The 23,202-nt window shown below is 41.6% G+C and overlaps 1 long non-coding RNA gene across 1 annotated transcript in view; it reads left to right on the top strand.

The window, feature by feature from the left end:
• The first annotated feature begins 12,882 nt into the window (after nucleotides 1-12,882).
• LOC139038445 (uncharacterized) overlaps nucleotides 12,883-23,202 on the top strand; it is a 95,074-nt gene continuing 84,754 nt past the window's right edge. The window contains exon 1 of the long non-coding RNA XR_011491416.1: nucleotides 12,883-13,073. This is a non-coding gene — a long non-coding RNA (uncharacterized lncRNA). The remainder of the gene's footprint in view (nucleotides 13,074-23,202) is intronic.

Raw genomic sequence — 23,202 nt, 5'->3', positions numbered from 1 at the left:
AGCGTCTTCAGTCCCTAGGCAAGCCGCTCATCCTTCAACAGTGCAGCTTTCCCACCTCCTCCAGTGGTCAGAGCTTTTCGTTGCCATGGGAATCCCTAAACAAGGGGTAAATATGTCGACAATAGCCATAGACAATTTTATTTTTCATCCCTTTTTTAGCGCACGGCAGTCTCGGAGCACTCCATCTCCCTGGCCTGTTAAGTCTGGGTAGCACAACCCATCCGTTAGTGCTTAAATGGTATCACAACACGCAACTCTCTCCACACACTGCGGTGCATTGTAAAGGTCCCTGGTCTATGGAGAGAGAGAGAGAGAGAGAAAGAGAGAGAGAGAGAGAGAGAGAGAGAGAGAGAGAGAGAGAGAGAGAGAGCTCCTTTTTTCCCTCCCTCTTTTCTTTAGCTTTCTCCCCCTTCTAAGTGCAGCTGAATCTTCAAATGTGGGTAACTCCCGAATCTGTCTGTAGCAGGCTGGTAGATGCTCTCCGCGATTAAGCACAGAGAAAGAACTGCAAAAGAGGGCATCCGATTTATTCTTTGGCACTCAAAGGTAGATGTTTGAGGTGACTAGATTATGTTTAAAATAAATTGACTTACGAAGAGATAGTCCTTTAAATGGAGTCTGTGGTAGCATTAAGGCTAACATTATCAATGCCTGTGCCATAACTGAGCATGTATCAGGACAGTCCCCTTTGTAGGAAATTGTTATCAGCCGTTTGGAAGACTCCTAGCCAGGGATGTAAGTTAAGCAGGGAACGGGACTCTATTAGTAGAGTCAGGCACGACTAAGGAAGCTTAGCACACACGCAGTCAGGGGACTCTGTTAACAGTAGCAAGTTACCTAGCAAATTCTCATCTCTGCCTTTCCAGAGTTGTGTTCATCACTTACTATGTACCTGCTAGGTGTTAGACACTGTTGCAGATGTAACTCTTAGCAGAGATGACCCTGTACGTGAGATGCTCACAGTTAAGGGAGCTTTCCCCCACTGAGAACTGGACCAGACCCAGGGGGAAACTAAGGTTGCTATGGCAGTAACATAGATTCCTAACTCACAATCAGATCCCTCCTTTCCCCCAGTCCCTCTTCTCACTTACATAGGAAGAACTCTCTCACAGGATGAAGGGGAGGAGAAACAGATCTTTGGACCTGGTTCCTTGAGGTCAGGAACCAAATCAGCTGTTCACCGGCGTACCCATTGTGGATACGCCTGTGTGTGGCCCGTGAAAGCACTTCTAAATTTGTGCTCCCCAAATGAAAACATGGAGGGAGAGGTGAGTGAAATATATTTCCCAGGTGGTGCAGTGGTTAAAAAAAAAATCTTCCTACCAATGCAGGAGGTGCAAGAGATGCAGGTTCAATCCCTTGGTCGGGAGGATCCCCTGAAGTAGGAAATGGCAACCCACTCCAGTATTCTTCCCTGGAAAATTCCATGGACAGAGGAACCTGATGGGCTATAGTCCATAGTGTCTCAAAGAATCAGACATGACAGAGTTCATAAGTAAGCAGGTGAATGGAATAATAAAATGGATGAGGATTCTTGGTGGATATGTTTAAAATGGAAAAATGATGAATATTTACTATATCACAGAATACCAAACCTGCATAAATAATTTTTAAAAATCCAACATTGTCTTTAATTTTTGGCCCATCTCCCAAGTTTTATCTTTCACTGAACTAAAATTTCTTTTATTACTCTCAGTATCAGAATATTTAAATCAAATCAAGCAAATGCTCATTTTTAGTGTGGTAAAAATTCATGTGTAAATTATTAGGAAGGAGAAAGGAAATGAAGTAATCATGGTCCAGTTTCTGGGAGGGGTATTCCAAAGGCCATCCCTGTAGAGAATTGTGGGCCTTTCCTTGAATCTTTCGTTGACGATTTGGGTTCCTGGCACATGGGAAATCCCCATCCCCATCTGCAATTTCCCAGGGGACATATCCCTGAGAGCTTCAAGGACATACAACTGAGAAGAGTGAAGGGATCCCTGGATTGTGAGACATTATCATCCAGACATTGGGGAACACTACTATGATGATGTTGGCCAGTGTTGGCTTCTCCCCAAAAGGGCCTGTTTAACTGGAAACATACTCTGCAGTTACAGACCTTTCCCCAAGTGGTTCTCGTTTTGTGATTCAGCATATGAGTCATTTGGTTAATAACAACTTCCTTTCTGTCCCAGACACCCCCTGGGAAATTTGGATCTCTTCTGCTTTGGGAGGAATCCTTGGGTAAGCTGCTAAGGCTGCTGGTTTGAGGTTACTTGTCAGTGAAGTGGGGACAATGGAGGCTTGCTGCAGCTGGGTGAACTTCAGAGAAGCTGGTAGTATTGTGCCCAGGGATCATCAGACCTTGGCATCAGAATGAAATGATTGCAGAAGAATGTTGTGCTGTTATCTACTAAAAATGAGCATAGGTGATTGTTCAGAGTGGAAGAGTCCATTCATGCATCATACATGTCATGGACTTTGCCCCCAGCGTCCACTCCACATCATCTTGATTACGAAGGAACCACTGGGCTGAGGTAGAATGGATCCACCTCGAGTTCTGGGGCTGGTTCTTGAGTGTGCAGGCTCTTCCTATCTGTCTTGCTACAATGCTCAGGTTAGGAATATACACTTAACCAGGTCAAGGCATTAACTTTGTACTAGGAAAACCAGGCCATTCCCAGAAGGATGTAACTGGCAAGTATCCCTTGAGTTGAGGACCTTATGGATACAGAATAGCATGTGGGTAGCTCTAGGAACTGTGGACAGCAAGGCTGTGACTACCTGGGAAGCTGAGCCTTTTTTTTTTTAATTGGAAGCTAATTACTTTACAATATTGTAGTGGCTTTTGCCACACGTTGACTTGAATCAGCCATGGATGTACATGTGTTCCCCATCCAGAACCCCCCTCCCACCTCCCTCCCCATCCCATCCTCCAGGGTCATTCCAGTGCACCAGCCCTGAGCGCCCTGTCTCATGCATCGAACCTGGACTGGTGATTCATTTCACGTATGATAATATACACGTTTCAATGCTACCCTCTCAAATCATCCCACACCTGCCTTCTCCCACAGAGTCCAAAAGACTGTTCTCTACATCTGTATCTCTTTTGCTGTCTCACATATAGGGTCATCGTTACCATCTTTCTAAATTCCATATATATGTGTTACTGCTGCTGCTAAGTTGCTTCAGTCATGTCTGACTCTGTGCGACCCCATGGACAGCCAACCCACCAGGCCCCTCTGTCCACGGGATTCTCCAGGCAAGCATACTGGAGTGTGTTGCCATTTCCTTCTCTAATACATGTGTTAGTATACTGTATTGGTGTTTTTCTTTCTAACTTACTTCACTCTGAATAATAGGCTCCAGTTTCATCCACCTCATTAGGACTGATTCAAACACCTTCTTTTTAATGGTGGAGTAATATTCCATTGTGTATATGTACCATAGCTTTCTTATCCATTCATATACCGATAGGCATCTAGGTTGCTTCCATGTCCTGGCTATTGTAAACAGTGCTGCGATGACAATTAGGGTACACATGTCTCTTTCAGTTCTGGTTTCCTTGGTGGTATGCCCAGGAATGGGATTGCTGGGTCATATGGCAGTTCTATTTCCAGTTTTTTAAGGAATCTCCACACTGTTCTCCATAATGGCTGTACTAGTTTGCATTCCCAGCAACAGTATAAGAGGGTTCTCTTTTCTCCACACCCTCTCCAGCATTTATTGCTTGTAGGCTTTTGGATAGCAGCCATCCTGACTGGCGTGAAATGGTACCTCATTGTGGTTTTTTTTTTTTTTTTCCTCATTGTGGTTTTGATTTACATTTCTCTGATAATGAGTGATGTTGAGCATCTTTTCATGTGTTTGTTAGCCATCTGTATGTCTTCTTTGGAGAAATGTCTGTTTAGTTCTTTGGCCCATTTTTTGATTGGGTCATTTATTTTTCTGGAATTGAGCTGCAAGAGCTGCTTGTATATTTTTGAGATTAATTCTTTGTCAGTTGCTTTGTTTGCTATTATTTTCTCCCATTCTGAAGGCTGTCTTTTCACCTTGCTTATAGTTTCCTTCATTGTGCAAAAGCTTTTAAGTTTAATTAGGTCCCATTTGTTTATTTTTGCTTTTATTTCCATTACTCTGGGAGGTGGGTCATAGAGGATCCTGCTGTGATTTATGTCAGAGAGTGTTTTGCCTATGTTTTCCTCTAGGAGTTTTATAGTTTCTGGTCTTACATTTAGATCTTTAACCCATTTAGAGTTCATTTTTGTGTATGGTGTTAGAAAGTGTTCTAGTTTCATTCTTTACAAGTGGCTGAGCAGTTTTCCCAGCACCACTTGTTAAAGAGATTGTCTTTTCTCCAGTAGCTGAGCCTTAGAATAAGCTCACAGGATGAAAAGGGAGGTGGAAATAACTAGTAATAGCAGCAAGCTCCTGGGTGAAACCAAAGACCATTCTTCTGTTGTATTTTTTTTTTAATGTAAGCTGAGCTATTTCTTTTATTACTTAAACTTTTTTGAGTTGAATTTTCTATTACTACTGACAGAAAGAATGCCTACTGATGTTATTAAGTAACTGTTCATTCAGTTATTTATTCTATAAATACTTATTGGTTATCTACTATGTTCAAGGCTTAAAGACAGAGATTAGTCCTTTCCCTCCAGGGGGACACAATATACCTAAAAGGCAAATGTATACGTGGAAAATGAATGTGAAGCATGGCAAATGCTAAATCCAGGCAAACGTACAAGATATGGTAGGATCAAGGTGGAAGAACCCTCAAATTTGCCTTTGGAAGCAGTCAGGGGAGCTTTGGGCAGGAGATGCCACTGGAGGTAACTATTAGAGTAAGATCTGGAAATAAGACAACTGAGGGAAATCCAGGAAGAGACAAACATGTCTACAAAGAAATTTAGGCACAAGAAGACACGGCTTATTTGAAATAGGTGCGCTTCCCTGGTTGCTCAGAGGTTAAAACGTCTGCCTCCAATGCGGGAGACCCGGGTGCAATACCTGGGCCAGGAAGATCCCCTGGAGAAGGAAATGGCAACCCACTCCAGTATTCTTGCCTGGAGAATCCCATGGACGGAGGAGCCTGGTAGACTACAGTCTATGGGGTTGCAAAGAGTTGGACACAACTGAGTGACTTCACTTCACTTCACTTCACTTCACTTCACTTCACTTCAAAAAGCAAGGAAGCAGAGTGACCATAGATGAGGCTAGAAAAATGGCCAGGGTAAACACTAACGAGCTTTGTATTCAAGCTAGAAGGTTTTGTTTAGCTTTCTTGTAATGGAGACCAAAAAGAATTTTGACCAGAGCTTTCATTTTGAAACCATATAGTTTATGAGTACTTGGTCCCTGTATGATGGAAAGCAGTGAATGTAATGGTAAAAAATATGGACTGTAGAGTAAAACTCCTTGGTTTTAAATTCTGGTTCTGCTCTCTCCCAGTGCCTAAATTTTCACATTGGAAAAATGGATGCAAAAGAGTTGTAAGGTTTGAAGAGGATCTTCTTAGTACAGAGGCAAGCATGTGGTATACTTAAAATACACAATTTTTAAAATCCAAAGTTCCCCTTGCTGATTTCAGTTTCTAAGAGTGCCATGAATAAGTTCCTTTTGTCATGATGAACAAATGAAGGTCTGGAAAAAGCTGCCATCTAGCTAATTTGCTATACAGTGTGCAGTCTTATACCTGAGACTTTAAAAGTTGGGCAGCCATTATTTTGTGCAGTTTAGTGAACTCCTTGTCCAGGCTGTTTATTTGCAGTCTGGCTATATTTGTATTTCTGGAGCAATGAGTGCATACCCATAGGTAGGCTGGCCCATGTAAAGGTAACCGTACTATACCCTTCCCCCCCAAATAAAACATCTCCATACATTAAAGATAAGGTCAAAGGTAAAGATGTAGTCAGAGGTTTGCAGTAGTAGAGTAGGAGGTCCATGATAGCTCATAATAATTCCATGAATTAAACAAAATGTGTTGCCTATGTAAAATTTTGCCTGAATGGAAATGCGTAACCTTGATAAAGGCACATGTTGAACTTCCCTGGTGGCTCAGAGTATAAAGCCCCTGCCTGTGATGTTGGAGACCTGGGTTCCATCTCTGGGTCGGGAAGATCCCCTGCAGAAGGGAATGGCTACCCACTGCAGTATTCTTGCGGGGTGGGCTACAATTCAAGGGGCCATAGAAAGTCGGACACAACTGAGAGACTCACATACATGCACAGGCATATGCCAGGCGTAGCTGATATTCTACTGGTGTCCACATCAGTATGACCACACTGGTTGTGTATTATTAAGTATCTTTTTGGAAGTCAAGCATTCTCTGAGTAACCAAGTGTCGAGCCATAGTACATATTAAATATTTTGAATATTATCCTTGCAACTAAATGTTGCTACTCTTTATACCTAAAACTCAGATAGAAACAGTACACAATTGGTAGGCAGAAACAGTGGCTAAGTCAGCAGTAGTAGTAGGGGAATTGAGTCCAGAGGAATAAAATTCAACAAATCCCAGATGAAGCATATGAAAGGACAGCAGTAGCAACAGTGTAATTCTGTGAGGAGTGCATCAGTTTCCCAAAGAGCCAGAAAGACCTGGGTATTCATTCCAGTTGATCTTTCTAACTGTGAAAATTCTTGGAAGTTACTTAACTTCCCTGAGTCTCCAGATTCTGGCAATGATTCTGACCACAAAGAGTTGGTGGGAAGATTAAAAGAGATTATCATCTAATATGAAATGTGGCATAAAGAATGAGTAAAAATGATATCTGTTATTACTGGTTTTTGACCAGCAAGACTGGGAAGACATAATTTTATAAATTTATGACCTATTCAAACAACAAACACAGGTTATGGATATCTCCTAAAATTTACCTGCTGCCCAAGAAGTTTTTAAAAATGTCTAAGAAATATTTCCAGGACTAGCTCATTCCATCTTAGTAAAATATAATCTTCAGGGGTGATACAGTGCTATTTCAGCAAGCCATTGAGATTATATTTTGCACAAATGGGAGCAAACACGAACTCCAGTACATTCTATTTTATTCATTGTATCCCCAGACCCAGCACAGTGTCCCATACGTTACTGAATGCTCAATCTGTGTTGAATGCATTAATACATGGGTGATTTGTAACTGATTAGTACTGTGTTTCAAGCACTGCTTAGAAGATGTTAAGTGTTCTTTTCTTGGAATGGTTTCAGCCTCATTTTAACTGTCCTTGCTGTCGTTGTTAAGTCGCTAAGTCGTGTCCAATTCTGAGCCACCCCATGGACTGCAGTCTGCTAGGCTCCACTGTCCATGGGACTTCCCAGGCAAGAATACTGGAGTGGGTTGCCATTCCCTTCTCCAGGGGATCTTCCTGATCCAGGAAATGAATTCCTGTCTCCTGCCTTGGCAGGTGGTTTCTTTACCACTGAGCTACCAGGGAAGCCCTTCTTTTCCTTAGTCTTACCATTTCCCCATCTAATTCTACCTTGTGATATGATAATTCTGTTCTTGTCTTATATCCTGTACTGAGTTAAGCTCCTGAAATCAGATCCCGTGTCTTACTTTCTAAAAAAAATTCTAATGAACAATTGATTCTTAGAAAATTCTGCTGCGTGTTGAAGTAACCTATGAAATATTGTATTCAGTTTTAAGATGATGACCTCCAATGGGTGTATCTGCTAAGACCATGTCATCTCTTTATTTGAGACAGGATACCTGCTCTCAGTTTCAGTGGCTCTCTAGTAAGTCACAATTGCTTCACCTTTCGGACTGGCGTGGAAAGTGACTCAGTTCTCAGAGTCATACATCTCAAAGTTCTGATCATAGTAGTCATCTGTTCTGAATCACACTAGCCTTGGCTGCCTCCTCACAGTCTACCAGTGTCAGCAATGGGACAGTCTTCGTGGCTTACCAGTCAATCCCTTGCCCAGTATTTGCCTGCTATGAATCGTATCGTCTGAATCATAAAGAGCATCTTGCCTGCTTCCATTTACAGTGATGGAGCCTTGCCATGGAGTGGCAGCCCTTATGAAATATGTAGTCAGTACAAAGGGCATGCAGCAATGCAGGACTGCCGGAAGGTAAGAAAGAAAGCCCTTCGCTTGGCTGAAATGACATTCAGAATCACATCTGAAACCCTAGCCATGTTCTTGGTCTTCCTCCCTCCTGCTATATCCATTCAACAAAGGACATTCACTCAGAGATGTGATGAATGGAGAGGGTTCCACATCCCAACACAGCAGAATTTTGTGAACTGCTTACATGTAGTTCACGAAAGACACCCGCTTTGCAGTACTTAGTTAATACAAAATCTCACAGAAGAAAATGGGATGAGCCAAAGGATCTGATCTCATGTTCCGGCTTGCTGATGCGCTCTGGTCTACATCTCTGCTTTTTGACTTTTCTTTCTCAGATACTGCTTCTGTCAGTTTCCTTTCTTCTCAGAATAAATTCCCTGCTTCTTGCTATGTCTTTGGATAGGAAAATGTCTCTTTTGGAAGTTCCACAAGCATGTGAAGGCAATTTCTAACACTTTTATGTATTCTCTTGGCCAACCAGGAAGTTTCCACTATGCCAAAGCGAACTTGGATCATAACTCTAAACAAGTTGTGGAGGAAGAAGGGGAGTTTCATCCTGCCATTTACTCATTAAGAAAATCAGAGGGTAAATTATTGCCGTTCTAACCAGATTCAAAGAGACTTGGGTATTTTTTCATTTTCCATTTCATCTAGGAACAGTATGTTTACAGTTAATCTGAGTTATACATGAGGACACTAAAGTAGCTTTAAAGGATGCAAACCAGGAAAAATTGTGATGCCTAGTAGATTATCTGTATTTTATATAATGTTTTATTGAAATGAAATTGTATCATCTTTTCCTATAATCTTATCTTGCTTTCCTCTTCACCCATTTATTCCCATAAGTAAAATACTTGGTTATTGTAAAAAAAAAAAAAAAAAAAACAAATTATGATGTAAGGAGAAATAGGAAGATCAGCAGAGGACTAATAGGGTTTTCCAACTTTGAATAGTATTTTCAACATTTTTGTCAACAAGTAGCTTTGAACCCTGAGTTAACAAGTAGAAAATTTCAGGCTATAATGCTTCCTAGCCCTCAAATTATCATAAACAGGAAGACTAGTTTGAGCAGTGCCAAGAAAGTTATGCCTTTAAATGGTGTAACTTCTTCAGTATGTTTTATTTTTATATGGAATAAGTCTTTTTCCTGATATGTAAGAGGGGTTCTGGGGTACAGGACAGAAGTTGAGAAGACAAAACAGAGTAAGTAGGATAGACTCTGGTTTCTCTGATTTCTGGCCTGCCTTCTCAGGCCAAATGGTGAAGGAGCTCGTTTTCAATAATAGAAGGAAGCATAGGAGTCGATGTGACTATTGGGGTACTTGGACTAAGTTTAGAGCAACAATTCAAATAATTTTGGTGCACAATATTATCTGATGCTTCCTTATGATGGATGCCACTGAAACAGATTCTGAGATGGGGAAAAAGCTTATGAGGCAGTGGTCTGGGGACACATAGCTGTAAGGAAGTAAGTAATGTGGGAATAAGCAGGGAAAAAACTGGCCCACAGTGCAACTGAAGCTGCGACTTCAGCTAAGCCTATGGTGAGTTCTGTAACTGGGGTGACACTTCAGATGATCTCAAATTGAGGCAAGTTGAGAAAGCCTTTGTTTCCCTCCTTCAGCTAGTAATTTGCTTCATGCCAAGCTACTGCGTGCCAAGTTCTTGGAGGGTCAGAGAATTGGAAGAGGCTGAGAGCAGTTACCAATAAACAGAGCAACTGCGCGTGGTCAGTAGCCAATATACCACTTGGGTGGGGGTGGGCGACAGGTGCATTGGCCTTAAAGAAGGGACTTGGAGCACTAGAATATCCATACTGGAGCAGTGATTCTTAGAGTTTAGTACCCAAATAAACAACATTTGCATCACCTAGAAATATGTTAGAAATGCAAGTTCTCAAGACCTACCCCAGATCTACTGAATCAGATATTCTGGGGGTGGGACAGAGCAGTTTGTGACTTACCAAGCCTGCCTGGTGATTCTGATGTCCATTAAAGTTTGAGAACTGACATGTCTATCATGGGCACCCAGCAAGAGAACATAAAAAAAAATTTTTTTCATCATCGGAATAAATTTTTTGTATGTATTTAGACCTTTCTTTCTGATAAAAGTGGTCTGATTTCTGCATCTGTTTTTTTGTGTTACTTTACAGACTGAAAAATCAGACATGATTTAAGACTTTAGTCAGTTGGATTATGATGGCCAGTTGTCACAATATGGCAGTGTCAGGGAAATGTGGAATGGTAGTCTCTGTCATGCTGTGGGAGCTCACCCAAGAGAAACAGCTTAGAGGAGTGAATGGAAAAGACAAACAGAGGCGCCGACATCATCTGCGTGCTTTCTTGTAGGATACCGTGAAAGTTCGACATCGTGAAAACCTCTGACTTGCGTTGGGATGAATTTAGGTAGGTACTAAATGTCTGCGTTTTGCTTCTGAGAAGAAAACAAATACAGTTTTCCTGCTCTTCTAGAAAATTTATACAAACATTGATTAGCCATGAGATAACATCAATAGCCAAAGGGGGGGGGGGATACTGCCAAATGGTAAATGATATGGTATTTACAAAGTGTGGATTGTCTATAAACCATGAAAATCAGAACATGTTTTTAAAATGAACAAAACAGGAAACTAAAGATGAAAGTGCTTATTCATTAAATCTTGTTTCAGAGTTCAGTTACAAAGTTCATTGCAAATCTGGTATCCTTGCCTCTAAATGTGATTCAGAACGCCCATGTTTTAGAAAACTCTGAGATGTGCTGTGAGTAAACCTTAGACACTGCTTCAGTTTATCCAACTTAGGTTTCTGTATCTACTTCTAAGAGTTCTATTAGAAAAAAAAAATCAAGCTTAGGGACAAAGGCACTCTTGAGCTTCTCCCATCCCATCTTGATCACCAGTTTGCCATTTGCCTTGACACCCCCTGTGTTGTTCACCTAACTCCCCTTCTTTGGAATGGCAAATGTCTCAAGCATACAGACTCAACAATAAAAGGCTTAATCCTCTCTTCTTTTCAAATAGCATTTGGACTTCATTTACTTTTCCAACTACAGCTCAGTTATTGACTGGGCTCTTGCAGCTTCCAAAAACCACTTTTATTTTGTGAGTGGGAGGCTTAGATAACCAGGAATGCTTAATTAAATGCAATATATTTTTCCAATGAATCCCCTCTGGTGCACTCATTTTTAACAGCATCTTAAGCTTCTTTAACTGTAGGACAACTGGTCTTGAATTGACTAGCAGACAGACTCATCATAGAGGCATACTAACTCTGCTAAGACCAAAGATGCTCTCCAGGGGCTCTTCACATGTTGTATTTTTCCCTCTTGGGGTCTCAATAAGTTGGGGAAATGAAAATGTTCTCATTGCACGGAGGCTCTGTTATAAACTTCAGTCTTAAGAGCTACTCAGTTCATGTCACAGAAATCCCCTTGAAATGCTAAATTCTGGAATCCTCTACTAGTGAGAAAATAACAGCCCCATGGCTGATATTTTTTTTTTTTCCCTGAGACTTTTAAATGAAATGATTAACCTTCCAATACATTTGAAGGACTTCCTTAAAGGTGGAATGTTCATGTTCTCTCAAGGAGAAACTGTTCGGGTATCTTTCATATGATGGCTCAAGTTCTATTGACCGAAAGGAAATTGCTTTTTCATTATTGCACTATAAACAGAATAATGATAGTTAATTATTTCAGAATTATTGTTAGTTAACATTTGTCCAGTGCCAGCGTTGAACTGGATATTTTGAGAAACACTAGATGATGGTCCCATTAGTTTCTTTATGAAGTGAAAATAGTCTAAGTTATAGAGTGATGAAATGTATGCTACTTTAACTTGATGCCTTCAAAAATTGTTTAGAAGCAGGTTACTTGAAAATTTGAAAGATACATTAAATACCATTGTTAGTATAGTCTATGAACAGGTTTTTTTTTTTTTGTTTATTATTGTCCTGTGACTGTTTAGGAGAAAGGTCATGCATGTGAAAAGTGCCTTGTAACTTTTACCATCATTACATGAGGCAGCGCAGCTTACAGGTTATAAACACAGACTCACCTGTACCCCTTCGTGCATGGAATTGTGAGGCTATCCAATTTACCAGCTGTGTGACCTTGAGAAAGCCACTTAATCTCTCTGTATTATCATTTATCCTTCTGAAAAAAAAAGGGGAGATAATAAACTAGCTACCTCATTGAGTTATTATGAGAATTAAATGCATTAGAGTATGTAACGGAGTTGTACCAGTGCCTGGCACATTGTGAGTGCTATACAAATGTTAGCTTTTATTATTATGATCACATTGTGGCAGAAGCAATGCTATGGTGCTCTTTACACCACCTGCTCTTCCATGACACCAGGAAGGCAATATTTTCTAGCTTCTTCTGCAAGAAAGTTATTACCATATGACTGAATTCTGGCAAAGGCAATGTGAGTGAAAATGATATATCATTTCCAGTCTGAAGCTTATATAAGGTCAGATTGCCTTCTGGATTCTTCTTCCCTTTCCCAGCATGGAAGCAATGTATTATGATGGTTCTGTTGAAAAAACTGACTCCTCATCCATCACCAAAACACCTGTTGATAAGATAAAGCTGAGTTCATTGCTTACTCCCATAAAAGAGACCACCTCATGGTCACAATTCAATAGTCCAGGGTTGGTGAAAACAGCAAAGTAAGGATTTTGAGGCAAAGGAGTAAAAAAAACTTAGGTCATGCTGATACTTGACCTGTATCTGTTGATACTTTCCATGGAATAGTTAATGGGCTTTGGGAAAGTTCCTGTAATGAACAATCAAACCATTTGCTTTCCCAGGGTAGGAGTGGAAGAATAAAGAAATGCTAGTGATAACAGTGAAATATCAAGGTCAACATAATTTAACAGTGAGGGGTGATTGTGTTCTCAGGGTCCAGGCTCAATGTGTGGGTAGACGGTTTGATTCTCAGTGGCAGCACAGATGGAGCAAACCTGGATCCCAGAGTCATTGGATGGAAGAGATTCTGCTAACTGGCATCAGAATTAAGGTGAGCAAGAAATAAGTTTTTATTTTACCAAAATGATAGATCTGGGGACTTCCCTGGTGGCGCAGTGGTTAAGAGTCTGCCTGCAGGTGCAGAGGACATGGATCTGGGAGGATTCCACGTGCTGCAGGTCGACTGGGCCATTTCCCCACCGCTACTGCGCTGGCTCACCCACTGCAACTGCCGAGCCCGTGGGCCTTAAGTGCTGACGCCTGCACGCCCTGGAGCACCTGCTCCGCCACAAGAGAATTCACCGCGAGGAGAAGCCCACACACTATAGCTAGAGAGTAACCCCCGCTCACAGCAGCTAGCACAGGAGCCGTGCTTCAGACCCAGTGCAGTCAGAAATACAGAAATCATAATTTTTAAAATGGTTTAGAATTTTATTTATTTCTGTTTTTGTCTGTGCTGGGTCTTTGTTGCTGTGCCTGGGCTTCCTCCAGTTGCGGCTAGTGGGGCTCACCCTCTAGTTGCGGTGCGTGGGCCTCTCATTGCAGTGGTTTCTGCTGTCCCAGGCTCTGTAACTGCAGCTTCTTGGCTTGGCTGTGCTGCAGCATGTGAAATCCTGCTGGACCAGGGTTTGGGCCCATGCCTCCTGGGTTGGCAGGTGGATTCTTAACTGCTGAACCACCAGGAAAGTCCAATAAATAAATAAAATTTTTAAAAAAATAAAATGATAGGTTTTGGAGACTAGTCTAAATTATCTGGATGAATATACATATATATACACACATATCATATGAAATAGTATATGTAAGTGAAAAATGAAAACAAGTGCAGGATACTGTTATGTGCTGGAGAGCATGTATGCCTCTGTGCAGGAAGCGGATGACTGAAGCATAATAAGACTTCAACATACCCATTAAACTGGCAGCATTCACACAACTGAAAAATCTACACATGCTAGAACTTTCAAAGACATGTTGAGAGAGCAAATTAGATTTGTGTGATTTCGTTTTTCCATCTGTTAATGCTAACTTCATGACCAATTCACTTGTTGCAACTTCCCAAGTGGAGATCATAGGCTCACCTAGAGTTAACTAAGGAGTTCTTAAAGGATTATCAGCAGTCTGCATAAGTTTAAAATATAGTGGCTGCCTATTTATAGCTACAAATTTATTTTCTTAAAATTATTGGAACCAAGAGCTCTTACAGGCTCTCCCAACTAACTGATAATAAAGCATTTCTCACTACTATGTCTGAAGGGAATGCATGAAAAAACTATACTAACATAATATTCAAATAGTTTAAAGAAATTAGTTTTAAATTCAGGGCTGGGAATATCATGTGTTTCCTTCATACCCTGGCACCCAGAAATTGTACCCTGAACCCAAATGCCTATTAACGTGGCAGTGTCATAGTCCAGTGGTAAAGAAGATAAAACAAAATGGGTCTAAAGACAATTCTCAAAGGTTTTGTAATAAAATAAATAATGGAGGCAACAAGATATCCCCTACATTGTGCATCTGTACTTAGTCGCTTCAGTCGTGTCTGACTCTGCAACCCCATGGACTGTAGCCCACCAGGCTCCTCTGTACGTGGGATTCTCCAGGCAAGAATACTGGAGTGGGTTGCCATGTCCTCCTCCATGGGGATCTTCCTTCTCCCCGTAAGGGAGCAAACCTGCATCTCTTATGTCTCCTACATTGGCAGGCAGGTTCTTTACCACTTGTGCCACATGGGAAGCCCACCCTCTACATAATGATAATTGGCATTTTTATCAGTGTTCCATAAATGCATATTGAATAAAAAAAATAACTCACACAGGCTAGTCAACAAATAGCTGTATTTGCAGGTGCTCTGTGTTTAATGATGACTAAGAAGACAAAATTCTGGATAAAAGCTGAGGACCTAAGTCTTTGTCTAAGCCTAAATTCTTTTGATTTGTTTTCTGTTTTCAATATTTTTTATAAACTCACCTTCCTGTACTACTGAAGAAACAGAAGGACAGCAGTAAAGGAATGACAAAAATGCAGTTTTCTATGAAGTCTCAAAAGATGCAAATCCGAATGAGGTCAGGCATCCTTTTGATGTAGGTAACTCCTTAAGCAATTAAACTTGGGTGTAACAGAAGTGAAATTTGCATCTGTCTGGCTTGGTTGCCTATGTGTGTCTGACTCCAGTGTTAAAGTAGGAACGTCTTGGGGAGAAGGGTCACCTCTTCATCAACTGTTTTCCCACACAGTTTAGTCCCAGGTAGGACCTAAGTAGTCTCATGGTATTGAACTGCAGAGATAAGTGCGGCAGGCAGGCAATCCTGTCCACACCTGCTCTGCAGGTCCTATCTGCTCTTGAAGGTGAATGAGAAGGAGAAGCCATTATTCCTGGCTACTGCTACAAAGAGATGTGTGGGCAGAGACAGACCAGAGTGGCACAGCGATGCTTTGCTGCTGTGGGCACTGATACTCAGGAAAATTCTCTTGTTGTGGTTTAGTCACTAAGTCATGTCCCACTCTTTGCCACCTCATGGACTGCAGCATACCAGGCTTCCCTGTCCTTCAGTGTCTCCTGGAGTTTGCTCAAACACACGTCCATTGAGTCGGTGATGCTATCTAATCATCTCATCCTCTGACACCCCTTTCTCCTACCCTCCATCTTTCCCAGCATCAGGGTATTTTCCAATGAAAAGACCTTTGCATCAGGTGGCCAAAGTATTGGAGCTTCAGCTTCAGCATCAGTCCTTCTCAATGAACCTATGAGCCATGCCATGCAGGGCCACCCAAAGTGGACAGGTCATAGTGGAGAGTCCTGACAAAATGTGGGCCACTGGAGGAGGCTAGTGGAGGTGATGGAGTTCCAGTTGAGCTATTTCAAATCCTAAAAGATAATGCTTTGAAAGTGCTGCACTCAATATGCCAGCAAATATGGAAAACACAGCAGTGGCCACAGGACTGGAAAAGGTCAGTTTTCATTCCAATCCCAAAGGAAGGCAGTGCCAAAGAATGCTCAAACTACTGAACAATTGCACTCATCTTACACACTAGCAAAGTAATGCTCAAAATTCTCCAAGCCAAGCTTCAACAGTACATGAACCGTGAACTTCCAGATGTTCAAGCTGGATTTAGAAAAGGCAGAGGAACCAGCAGTCAAATTGCCAACATCTATTGGATCATGGAAAAGCAAGCAAGTTCCAGGAAAACATCTACTTCTGTTTTATTGACTATGCCAAGCCTTTGACTGTGTGGATCACAAAAAACTGTGGAAAATTCTGAAAGAGATGGGAACACCAGACCACCTGACCTGCCTCCTGAGAAACCTATATGCAGGTCAAGAAGCAACAGTTAGAACTAGACATGAACAACAGACTGGTTCCAAAACAGGAAAGGAGTACATCAAGGCTGTATATTGTCATCCTGCTTATTTAACTTATATGCAGAGTACATCATGAGGAATGCTGAACTGGCTGAAGCACAAGCTGGAATCAAGATTGCCAGGAGAAATATCAATAACCTCAGAAATGCAGATGACGCTACCCTTATGGCAGAAAGCAAAGAAGAGCTAAAGAGCCTCTTGATGAAAGTGAAAGAGGAGAGTGAAAAAGTTGGCTTAAAACTCAACATTCAGAAAACTAAGATCGTAGCATCCAGTTCCATCACTTCCTGGCAGATAGATGGGGAAACAATGGAAACAGTGAGAGACTTCATTTTTTTTGGCTCCAAAATCACTGCAGATGGTGACTGCAGCCATGAAATGAAAAGATGCTTGCTCCTTGGAAGAAAAGCTATGACTAACATAAACAGCATATTAAAAAGCAGAGTCATTACTTTACCAGCAAAATTCCAAAAATTCCAAAACTCCAAAATTCCATAGCCAAAGCTATGGTTTTTCCAGTAGTCATGTATGGATGTGAGAGTTGGACTGTAAAGAAAGCTAAGTACTGAAGAATTCATGCTTTTGAACTCTGGTGTTGGAGAAGACTCTTGAGAGTCCCTTGGATTGCAAGGAGATCCAACCAGTCAGTCCTAAAGGAAATCAGTCCTGAATATTCATTGGAAGGACTGATGCTGAAGCTGAAACTCCCATACTTTGGCCACCTGATGCGAAGAACCCACTCATTGGAAAAGACCCTGATGATGGGAAAGGTTGAAGGCAGGAGGAGAAGGGGACGATAGATGATGAGATGGTTGGATGGCATCACCAACTCAAAGGACATGAATTTTAGTAGGCTCCAGGAGTTGGTGATGGACAGGGAAGCCTGGTATACTGCAGTCCATGGGGTCACAAATAGTCAGGCACGATTGGTTGACTGAACTGAACTGACTGGAGGAGGAGATGGCAAACCACTCTAGTATTCTTGTCTTGAGAACCCCATGACCAGTATGAAAAGCCAAAATCTCTCCTGAGGTTCCTATAATTCACATTGGATTTTCAGCAGACTCTGGAAATCACAGACATGGGTTCCATGGGCAACCAAGACCATCATCATTTTCCTTTAGATCTGATCATTCTTGATGTCAGGAACTCAGGCAGCAGCTTTCCCAACTCCAATATTTGTATCAGCTTTTTATTTCCTGTATTGTGTATTGCCACTTGGAATACAATTGAGTTTTACTTTCTTTATAAAATTGATATCTGAGGGATAGAGAACCAACAGAAGAATTAATTCAAAGATTCTTCAATGCTATATACTCCTACATATTATAAGATTAAAAGATACCTTGGTAGTTTCTTGGCTTTCAGCAGAAATGGATAGCTGGTAGCTAGACACTAGTGTTTATACTGTTAGACGATAAGCAGAACAGGCCAAAAGAAGTACAGACCTAAGTGCAGTGATATGCACCTTTCTACCAGCAATTCTCACACAATGATCTTGAAGTCTGCCTTTTAAATTCTTGGATTGTCTGTTACCTGAGGAAGGTCTCACAGAGGAAAACAAGTTGTTATGTCAGTCTGCTGGGCTTCCCCGGTGGCTGGGACAGTAAAGAATATGTCTGCAATGAGGGAGTCCTGGGTTCGATCCCCTGGAGAATGGAATAGCAACCCACTCCAGCATTCTTGCCTGGAGAATTCCATGGACAGAAGAGCCTGGTGGGCTAGCTAGTCAAAGATATTGTCACTGGCATCATCTGGCTGCTTGTTAGAAGCACAGAAACTTGGGTTGTTTTTTGTTTTATCAGAATCCTAAGGTGATTAGTATGTGCATTAATATTGAGAACCACTGCTAGGGAGGATTTGTTAAAACCTAGATTGCTGGTCCCACCCCCAGAGTTTCAGATTTAGTTTGTTTAGGGTGTGGCCTAGGCATCAGATTGTTTCAAAGCTCCTCAGGGATTATTCTACTGTGCAGCCAAGTTGAAAGGCCTCTTGAAACCTCTTCTGGTAAGGTCTGAAGACCTGGAGGAGATTTGGCATGGCTGGTGAGTTAACTGTAAAGGAATTTGTTTCCAGGTGCATTTTATCCTAAATAGCTACACTGACTCCAAGTTCTGGGCTCTTCTACAATGACTGGGATGTTTGGACCTTGGCCAGCATTTTATAGGGTTGCCTGGCTCAGCTAGCACTCCATTGTCTGTTTCCTCCTGAACTCTATGGGTGCAATTTGGTTATGAGCTTCAAAGTAAATGGATGCTTTTTGGAAGTGGGGAGACAGTTTTGTGGTCTAAAGAGCTAGTCTTGCTAAAAAACATGGGGTATTTGTTCCCTGTTCCTGTTGTAAGAAATCACCACCAATTTAGTGGCTTCAAACAACATGGACTTATTACTGTTTTTGGAAGTCAGAAGTCAGAAATGACTTACAGGGCTCAAATCAGGGTGCTGTTCTGTGAAAGGCTTCGGCAGAGTATCTATTTCCTTGTTTTTTCCAGCATTTAGACTCTGTGATCATTTCTTGGTTCATGGTCCTTCCTCCATTTCAAAAAATATCACCTTTGTTTTCATTGTCACATGTCCTTTTTCTGACTGTGATCCTCTTGCCTCCTTCTTACAAAGACCCTGTGATTACATTTGACCCACTGGATAATCCTGGATAATCTTCCTATTCTAAGATCCTCAGTTGAGTCCCATTGGCAAAGTTGCTTTTGCCTTGTAGAAATAGCATGTTCCTTGGTTTCAGCGATTAGGACATGAACATCTTGGGAGGAGGGGGCATGCTTTTCTATCTACTACACATGGTTAGATTTCCCAGATGGCGCTAGTGGTAAAGAACCTGCATACCGATGCAGGAGATGAAAGAGACGTGGCTTTGATACCTGGGTTGGGAAGATCCCTTGGAGGAGGGCACAACGACCCACCCCAGTATTATTGTTTGGAGAATCCCTTGGACAGAGGATCCTGGTGGGCTACAGTCCATGGGGTCGCAGAGAGTCGGACACAATTGAAGCAACTTAGGACACAGAGTTGCTGTAGTCAAATGAGTCAAAGGAATAATGCACTCAATATTGCTTTTTCTTAAAAACTGGAATAGTCTATTAAAACAGTTATACATATGTAAACAATCATTGCAGTTTTAAAAAATACATACTACAAGATTCACAGTAATATAATCACTCCTTTTCCATGCAACTCAGTTTAGTTCTTACCAATCTTGGTTTTTCTTGCATCATTTTGCAGGAACTTCTCCCCATATCCCCAACCACTTCCTTTACCCGGTGTTATTTGCTGCCTAAATCGCTGACCCTTTAACAGAGTTCCACATGTCTTTTACCACAGGTGTTCTTTCACTTTAATCTTTATTTTAGGTCAGTGAGTTTTATTTTTGGCTACACATAAAAATCACCTCGGGACCTCTGAAATATCCCAGTGTCCAGGCCACATCCAAGACCAATCAAATCAGAACCTCTGGGGAGGAAATGCAGACACCATTGCTTTTTTAAAGTTTCTCAGATTCTCTCAATGTGCATCTCAGTTTGAGAACTATTGCTCAAGCTTCAGCTCTCCTCCTATTTCCTATCTCCCAAGCCTGAAAGAAAAGGAAGCTACACCACTTTCTGCATCAGCTTTGCAGAACCATCCTGTAATGGGCCTTTTCCAGCCAGCTAGTACCCAAAGCAGGCTTCCCGGGTGGCTGAGTGGTAAAGAACCTGCCTGCCAATGCAGGAGACATAGGCGATGCGGGTTTGATCCCTGGGTCGAGAAGATCCCCTGAAGAAGGAAATGGCAACGCGCTCCAGTATATTTGCCTGGAAAATCCCATGGACAGAGGAGCCTGGTGGATTATCGTCAATGGGGTCCCAAAGAGTCAGACATTGAGCACACGTGCACACAGGATCCAAAGCAGCCTCACAAATTAGGAGTCAGGAGTTACCCTTGCAGCATCCGCATCCCCCCAGGATTGTGAGTTTAAGAGGTTGAGAAATGCCAACAACATCTTCCTATTCAGTTTCCTGACACTGACAGAACCAGGGAGCACTCCTTGCGGGAGAATTGAGCTCTGCCCCTTGGAAATGTTCAGTCTTTCTTCTCTTCCACTCTACTGATACCCAAGGACAGCTGTGCTGATGAAAAGCACATAATCTGAGAACACTGTTGGGGCCAGCTTTATGAGCAATGGCCCTCTGTCAACTTCGGGGAAGGACTTATCTCCAAATTCAGTCGAAAGGCAGAGACCACTTTATTTCTTCCTTTATAGTTGTCTTTCTGTACAAGGTTTTTGTTTGTTTGTTTTGTTTTTACATGTTGCTTGTATTTTCTTGGAATCAGTGGCATCATGAGGTTATAGGTAAAGTACCTTACAGCACATTTGGAATGAACATTTCTGCTCTTGAATACAGTAATACTTGCTAATTTTAGTCTTAGTCTGACACGCACCCTAATTATCTTTTTACATATGCTGCCATATTCAGGGTGCCTTAGCCTCTTCTGCTTAAATCCTCTGTAATAGTAGCACTATTGGCAATGAATATACCACATACTGTATTTATTTCATTTAATACCCTTAGATTGCAAAAAAAGAAAAAGTGAGAGTAGAATCTTGCTGTTTTTTTGCTGTTACTACTTTATCCCCAGTATCTAAAATACAGCTGGCTATAATAAGTACTCAGTGTGTATTTGTTGAATATTGAAGGAATGATTAACCATTTCAGCTTCATAACGACCTTGTGAGAGGCCCATTTTATGCCTGATCAAACCCAGTTAGAAAGTGGCAAGGATGACTTCAAACCTCAGCAGCCCTCGGCAGCCCAACGCCTCAATCCCATCCGTTTGACCGTTACTTTCTGACGATTCTCTCTCATCAGCTACACCATTAAAGGCTGGAAGCTTCCCTGGAAGCAGTGCTGTGAGGGGAGAAGCTGTCCCTCATAGGTAACTGTGGATTGGTGGAACATTGCCTCTGAGAGCTCCTAACTGGGGGCCTGGGGGCAGATAACATCCCACTCTGAGCCTCCACTCTCCCATGTCATAGTTAACATGTGAAACAGAATCAGCTCCAGTGATGCAGGGAGATGTGGGTGCATGTCAGTGCTTTTGGGGTCACCCCATTCTTTGCCCATGGCAGGTCTTTAGGCAAAAGAAAAGGTACATGAAATTTGGGGATGAAAAAGCTGTTTTGGGAGACACAAGTTTATTCATCTCCATATTTGGGAACATTTTCATCAACAGGTGGAAGAGGTGCTCTTTTGGTCCCCCAAATAAGCTATTTCTGTTTATCTACTTTTGCTGTACATGATCATATTTAGACATCTGCATAATTTGAGAGGTGACATGGATTTGCTGAAATCATCTATAAAAAGAAAACTTTCCTTTGTTTATTATGAAAGATTTAAAAATTTTTTTAGAAGTATCTGTTGTTGCATGAGTTTTGAAACCCTTGGCTTTTATTTTTTTTTTTTAAAGAGGATTTAAGGATTATTGATTATTTGCTGTGAGAAATAGTATGTGGTCCCATAGGTGAGGTGTGACATTGAACATTCTTCTTTTTTTTTTGGACATACCATAAAATTCACTCTTTTGAAGCATATAATTCTTTAATTTTTAGTATATTCATGTAGTTATGCCGCCATTACCACTGTCCAATTTCAGAGTATTTTCATGAGTGCTAAGTCACTTCAGTCGTGTCTCACTCTTGGCGACCCCATGGACTGTAGCCCACCCAGCTCCACTGGCCACAGGATTCTCCAGGCAAGGATACTGGAGTGAGTGTGCCATGCCCTCCCCCCGGGGATGTTCCAGACCCCAGGGATCTAACCCGCATCTCTTGTTTCTTGCATTGGTAGGCAGGTTCTTTACCACTAGCACCACCAGGAAAGCCCCAGAGTATTTTTATGATCCTCCAAAAAATTAATCCCCTGATCCCATTAATAGTCACTCTCCATTTTCTTTTTTTTTTTTTTTTCCACTCTCCATTTTCTATGCCTCATCCCCACCTCTGGAAACTGCTAATCTACTCTCTATATCTATAGATTTATGTATTCTGGAGATCTGGTATAAATGGAATAGCACAGCACGTAGTCCCTTGAGTCAAAGTGCCTGGCTTTCACTCAGCATAACATTTTAAAAGTTCACCCATGTTATGGCAAATATTAGGACTTCATTCTTTTTTATTACTGTATAATATTTATTGTATGATATATTAAATTTTATTTATCCACTCATCAGTTGATGAACATTTGATTTTTCTACTTTTTGCCTGTTGTGAACAACCTGTGAACATTTACATACAAGTTTTTGTGTGGAAATATATTTTCTATTATCCTGAGTACAATATCTAGGACTGGAATTTGTGGATCACATAGTAACTCTGTATTTAACAGTATTTTTCATTTTGGTAAAATGGGCTTTCTATTTTTTTTTTAGTTTTTGGCTGCACTGGGTCTTTGTTGCTGCTCATGGGCTTCCTCTAGTTGCAGCAAGAGGGGACTACTCTCCAGGTGTGGTGCATAGGTTTCGCATTGCAGTGGCTTCTCTTGTTGTGGAGCACAGGCTCTAGGGCACGTGGGCTTCCTTAGTTGCAGCTCATGGGTTCTAGGGCACAGGCTCAGTAGTTGCAGTAAGCAGGCCGAGTTGCCTTGAGGCATGCAGGAAATTCCCAGAGCAAGGATCAAACCTGTGTCCTCCGCATTGCAAGGTGGATTCTTAACCACTGGACCACCAGGGTGCCCAAAATGGGCATTCTAAAAATTAAATCCATTAAGTCATTTGAGTGGTAGGATGAGGAGTGAGTTTCAGAGTCAGGCATTTTATTATCGCATTCCAT

This window comes from Odocoileus virginianus, chromosome 15, assembly GCF_023699985.2.
Source record: "Odocoileus virginianus isolate 20LAN1187 ecotype Illinois chromosome 15, Ovbor_1.2, whole genome shotgun sequence".
NCBI classification, from domain to species: Eukaryota; Metazoa; Chordata; class Mammalia; order Artiodactyla; family Cervidae; genus Odocoileus; species Odocoileus virginianus.
Note: the sequence above shows the minus strand (reverse complement) of the source record. Positions and strands in the feature narration are given on the sequence as shown.